Source organism: Aotus nancymaae, unplaced genomic scaffold (assembly GCF_030222135.1).
Source record: "Aotus nancymaae isolate 86718 unplaced genomic scaffold, 86718_ANA_hifiasm-v0.15.2.pri h1tg000015l_0, whole genome shotgun sequence".
NCBI classification, from domain to species: Eukaryota; Metazoa; Chordata; class Mammalia; order Primates; family Aotidae; genus Aotus; species Aotus nancymaae.
This window is the reverse complement of record NW_026988426.1, coordinates 5,170,142-5,176,390: the sequence shown is the minus strand read 5'-3', so window position 1 is coordinate 5,176,390 and position 6,249 is coordinate 5,170,142. Positions and strand designations below refer to the sequence as shown.

General features: G+C 47.0%; 1 pseudogene; it reads left to right on the top strand.

The window, feature by feature from the left end:
• Positions 1–349: 349 nt before the first annotated feature.
• On the top strand, positions 350–5,000 carry LOC135275087 (HCLS1-associated protein X-1-like; annotated as a pseudogene).
• The last annotated feature ends 1,249 nt before the right edge of the window (positions 5,001–6,249 follow it).

The following is a 6,249-nucleotide window of genomic DNA, read 5'->3' as shown; positions in this document are numbered from 1 at the left end:
CTGTGAATTCCGGACTCTGTGGTCTTAAAATGTCCTGCTTCTCCTCAGATAAGACAATATTCTGCAGTCATTAAGCAAACCACTATTTTATGGGGCTAAATTGCATCCAGACTCAAATATTTTAATTACAGAAAAAGTCATATTTCTGAGGCATTTTGAAAATGCATCCGTGTCTGTGGGATTCTCCAACTGCCACTGATAGATTTGGCCTGCAGACCTGGTGGGTCCAGAAAGCCCCATGGGGTCCCTAAAGGGAGGCCAAGAAGCAAATCCCATCCCCCTGGTGGAGTCCCAGGTTTGCAGGGATGGGTCCCTCTCCTCTCTCTGTCTTAGGGAACATTTTGCAAGGATGTTGAGTGCCAGAGAATTGGAGAATCTGGGACTCGCTTGCCGCAGAGGTGAGGTATGGCGGAAACTTGGTGGAGATCCAGCAAGTCCCTCGGAAGGTCTCCGAAGTCCTCTCTCAGAGACAGGGGCCACTCAGCCTCCCAATGGGCCCCCTGCAGAGCCCCCAGCACAGGTGTGGCCTGGCCTGGGCTCCCTCACTGCACCCTCTCCCACCCATTGCTCCTACCTTCTCCACCAGTGATGTCTTTCCCTACTCTGCACTTCCTGCTCAGCCCATGCTCAGTCCCTTCCTCAGGAATCACCCCTTCCCACCCTCAACGGTTCCAGCCAGCCTGGTCCCCCACCATCCCCAACCACCCACTGTCTCAGGAAGACCACACCCTGGGATCCTCCCCATGACCAGGCCATGAGTCCCGTGAGGTTACAGTTTGTCCTTTCTTCCTTGTTTGCATATCCCAATACCAACTCTGACGTACAATCCCCACATGCTAGGTGCTTCAGGGAGATGGCAGCACATCGGTTGCTACCTGCCTTGCAGCCTGCCTGTAACCAAACTCGGCCCATGGTAGGGGCACAGCAATCTCCAAGTCATACCATTAAGTGCAAAATAAGCATGCTTCCATTTGTGTGTGAGTGTATGTATATGTGTATGTGGGTTGTATATGTGTATACACCATGCGTGCAGGGTGGACACAGATGTGCACCCCCTAAACCCCTGTCAAGAAAGGGCATAATACCACGTTGCAGAGAAGGCCTCCAGTGCCTTCAGGATTTCCCTCAGCTACAGAGAGTTGCCTTACCCAAGGACTCATTCTTTCAGGAGCATCCACATCTCTGGCTGATGGAAGTGGGCATATCAATGAAGGCCTGGCCATTTTAGCTGGACAGGGAATAACTCTGGTGGGACACATTTACCCTGAAGCTCCCAGGGAGTTGGGCCAAGGCTCTGCCAGGCCCACAGCATGGCTGAACTCTGCCCAATACTGTCCTTCCTCCCTCCATAAGTGTGGACCCTGATGCAAACCCTGCATGCCACATTCCCTCTGAGGGCCACTTTTAGAGACCTGCTCTGTAACTCATGGAAAGGGCTGCCTTAGAACCAGGCCAGTCACTTTCAGGGAACTCCTCTTCCCTGGACTTGCCTGACCTACCAGTGAAGCCAGTATCCCTGGATTTTGGGTATCTGCTGAAATATCTGTCACATGTGCAAAGTCATATGAGAAAGGAAATGTCTTCATAGTACACTACATGACTCAGTTGTGGGTGGTATTTAAGTAGCCATTATATGTTGAACTGTGTGTATTGATTTGTTCACAAATTATGATATAACTCTGTTGGGAAGTGAGGGAGGGCAATGTTTGTAATGTTTGTGAACAGGGTGAGGGCTAAGACTTACAATTCCTGACTGAGGAGTCATAAACTGTGAAAAAAAATGATCAAAAATTATCAAAGTCACAGCACAAGCACAGTACTTAGAAAGATGAGGGCCAGGCACGGTGGCTCACACCTGTAATCCCAGCACTTTGAGAGGCCCAGGTGGGCAGATCATGAGGTCAGGAGTTTGAGACCAGCCTGGCCAACATGGTGAAACCCCATTTCTACTAAAAACACAAAAATTACCCAGGCGTGATGGCACATGCCTATAGTCCCAGCCACTGTGGAGGCTGAGGCAGGAGAATTGCTTAAACCCAGGGGACAGAGGTTGCAGTGAGCCAAGATGGTGCCACTGCACTCTAGCCTGGGTGATAGAGCAAGACTCCATCTCAGAAAAAGAAAGAAAGAAAGAAAGAAGAAAGAAAGATGAGGATAAATACAAGATTGAGTAGTTAAAGGAATTGGAAGTGACAGCGTAGGATGCAGAGTCAGGGCTACAGGGCTGTGGCAGGGTAAGCAGACCTGGAGCAGAGACCACACAAGCGACCGTCAGCTTTTATGACATGTTTTCTTATACTGTTTGACTTTCACATATGTTACTTCCATTTAAAAAATAATTAAAAGGGAAATAAAGCAGGCATTGTGTTGTTTTTCCTTATGTAAGACTTGAAACAACCTAAATGTCCATCTGAAGGGGATTTAGAAAATGAATTATGCTACTCCACACATGGGAACCCATGCAGCTGTTTAATAGAATGAGACGGGCCAGGCGCAGTGGCTCACACCTGCAATCCCAGCACTTTGGGAGGCCGAGGCGGACGGATCACCTGAGGTCAGGAGATCAAGACCATCCTGGTTAACATGGTGAAACCCCATCTCTACTAAAAATATAAAAAATTAGCCAGGCATGGTGGCACACACCTGTAGTCCCAGCTGCTCGGGAAAAGGAAGGAGAATCACTTGAACCCCGGAGGCAGAAGTTGCGGTGAGCCAAGATTGTACCACTGCACTCCAGCCTGGGTGACAGAGTGAGACTCCATCTCAAAAAAAAAAGGAATGAAATGCGATTACATGCATGAAGACAGCCATCTCCTTATGTGTGTGTAAACACACATACATATGCTAGAAAGAGTAGAAACTATCTCTGGAAAGGTGGACAAGAAATTGGTAACAAGGGTTGCCTCTAGAAAGAAGAAGGAAAGGAAAGGAACTAGAGTGGAGACTAGCCTTCACACTGCTTGCATTTCCCACCGTGGACATGTGTTATTCTTCCCGATAAAAAGGAGAAAACCTGAGATGCCCAGGCATCCAGGCTGAGGGGCCCACCCTCACCAGTACTCAGTGTCTGTCTTCTCTTGACTCCTAGGCAACGGGCACAGTCCTCTGCTGAAGAGAACAAGCCACTTCCTAGCTGTGTGGTCTTGAGAAAAATCCCATCCCTCTCTAATTATTTTCTTTTCCATAATATAACACTAGGTTTTTTAAATTTTATTTTATTATTATTATACTTTAAGTTCTGAGATATCTGTGCAGAATGTGCAGGTTTGTTACATAGGTATACACGTGCCATGGTGGTTAGCTGCACCCATCAACCCATCGTCAACATTAGGTGTTTCTCTTCATGTTATCCTTCCCCTGCACCCCCCACAGTAGGCCCCCGTATATGTTCCTCTCCTCCTCACTGTGTTCATGTGTTCTCATTGTTCAACTCCCACTCATGAGTGAGAATATGCAGTACTTGGTTTTCTGTTCCTGTGTTAGTTTGCTAAGAATGATGGTTTCCAGCTTCATCGATTTCCCTGCAAAGGACATGAACTCATCCTTTCTATGGCTGTATAGTATTCCATGGTGTATCTGTGCCACATTTTCTTTATCCAGTCTATCATTGATGGGCATTTGGGTTGGTTCCAAGTCTTTGCTATTGTGAACAGTGCTGCAATAAACATGTGCATGTGTCTATATAATAGAATGATTTATAATCCTTTGGGTATATAACCAGTAATGGGATTGCTAGGTCAAATGGTATTTCTGGTTCTAGATTCTTCAGGAATTGCCACACTGTCTTCCACAATGGCTGAACTAATTTACACTCCCACCAACAGCGTAAAAGCGTTCCTATTTCTCCACATCTTCTCCAGCATCTGTTTCCTGACTTTTTAACGATCGCCATTCTAACTGGCATGAGATGGTATCTCATTGTGGTTTTGATTTGCATTTCTCTACTGACCAGTGATGATAAGATTTTTTCATGTTTGTTGGCCACATAAATGTTTTCTTTTCATTTTGAGGCTTACATGGAAAGTTAGTGGGAAAGCAGTGTGAAGACGCCAAAGATATATTAGCGTGTGTTAGTTTATTCCTGTTGTCACCATTGCTTCCACCACCACCATCTCAGGGAACTTCAGGTAAGAAACAGGGTCCACCAGTCAGTGTGTGAACTGTCCCACCCTAGCCTCCCAGGTGTTCACGGGAAAACCAGAGGCAAAAGACCAGGACACCTGACGTCACAAGTAGGTCAGAGATGACCCAACCCAACCACTCCAAGATTTCACCGCCAACCCACTCATACAGGTGGGGTTTTAAGTGAATGAAAAAAATAGCCCCTCTTAAAACAAAATTTATAACCCATCTTTCTGAACTTCCAGGTCCTGAGTCAGAGACACCTGGTGAGAGACGGTGGAAGGGACGAACACTTCGGGACTTAGTGCTTAAGTATCCAGAGAGTCACTAGCCCAGGATCTTTGGAGGACTCTTGGAGAGTGATGCAAGAAGTGAATCCCCCAAACCAGCACCAGACTGGGGCTCCCAGAGACCATTTCATAGGTTTGATGACATATGGCCTGTGGACCCCATCCTAGAACCAGAGAGGACAATGATCTTTTTTCCCGGGTTGCCCAGGAGGGTCTTGGCTCGGTTCTACAGCCCCAGCCTAAATCCTATTTCAAGAGCATCTCTGTGACCAAGATCACTAAGCCAGATGGGAGAGTGGAGGAGCGCGGGACTGCAGTGGATGGTGAGGGCCAGACAGAGGCCACGATAACCCAACATGAAGCAGATAGCAGTCCTAGGGTGATCCAGAATCACCAGGACCTCCAGCCCTGGATGATGCCTTCTCCATCCTGGACTTATTCCTAGGACGTTGGTTCCAGTCCCGGTAGCCTTGTTAACCCTCTGAGGCCTTCAGGTCCTTTCCACCTCCCACCCATTGCCCACCATCAATAAGCTTAGCTTCTCCTCTTGCCACCTCAGGGGCTTGGATATGTGGAATAGTGAATGGGGGGTATGTCAGTTTGTCACTCACCCAAACTGACCAATAAAACCTTTATTTATGCCAAAAAAAAAAAAAAAAAAAAAAAAAAAAAAACGTGCCGGGTGCATGGCCCCGGAGTCAGCACGCTGGAGGAGCCCACTGCGCGGCCGCTGTCAGGGAAGCGAGGGTTCGTTCCCGATTCCGCCTCCCTCCTAAGTGAAGATTTCTGTCCCTGGAGAGGAGGCGGCGCCCTGTATTGACTTTAACCATTCCACACTGAAGATGGACTACAGTCAGCATTTCATTTGGGGGCAACTTAGGATCTTTTGGATAAGAAATTGTACCTTGGGTCAGTCTCATCTTCCATTCAGAATGATCTGTACTGGAAAGTGTCATGCATTTAAAAAATATATTTTGTCGTTTCAGAAATATTTATTTATTTATAATCTTTATAAATGTATTTATTAATTTATAATATTTATAATGCTTGACTTAAAAGCTTAGCCAGCTAAAGCCCACTCTTCCACACCTGCACGCTGCATCCCATCTTCTGTGTTTTCCCTTTCTGAGTAGCCTCTAATTCTGATTGTCTTTTGTCACATCCAGGACAATCCCCACTAAATCTGGCTCTGGATGTTCTGTTGCCTTCCGAATGAATCAGATTCCAGCTCAGACTAAAACTGGAAACCTGCTGGAATCTCAATTAGACCACAAAGAATCTTGGTGGCTCTTAGCAGAGATTATTGCAAAACATGATTAACGGCATGAGGAAGCACGTGTTAGCGGAGATGGAGGTTGAGGTGGTCAGCGCGTTCACCCAATGCCCGTCTGCTGTCAGGGAGGTTGTTTAACCAAATCTACCACCAGCCAATTTGTCTGCCCTCTGTTGACAAGCTGCTCCCATCTAGCCAATGGGCAGAGAAATTCATCCCCATGGCTGGGCTGACGAAATAGCCAGTTGAGCCAGGTTGAGCCAGAGGCAATTAAACCAAAGACACTACAGGATGTCAGGGATCAAGAGGGTTGTGTGACTGTGACTGTGTCCCCTAGAAGCAGGCTGTGAAAGGCTGTCTTCCCAGTGTGTGTGCAGGAAGCTCAATTCTGCATCAGATGTTGTCAAAACCCTGCGTCTTCTCTCACTTGCACTAGCTGATGATGTGTTGTGTGCAGTACTCACGTAGATGACCTATTTACATTTTTCTAAATCAAAATGCACCTGTTGGTTTCTGCTTCCTGGAGTCTTATACTCTGTTTCCATGAGCATCTTACAACCCGGC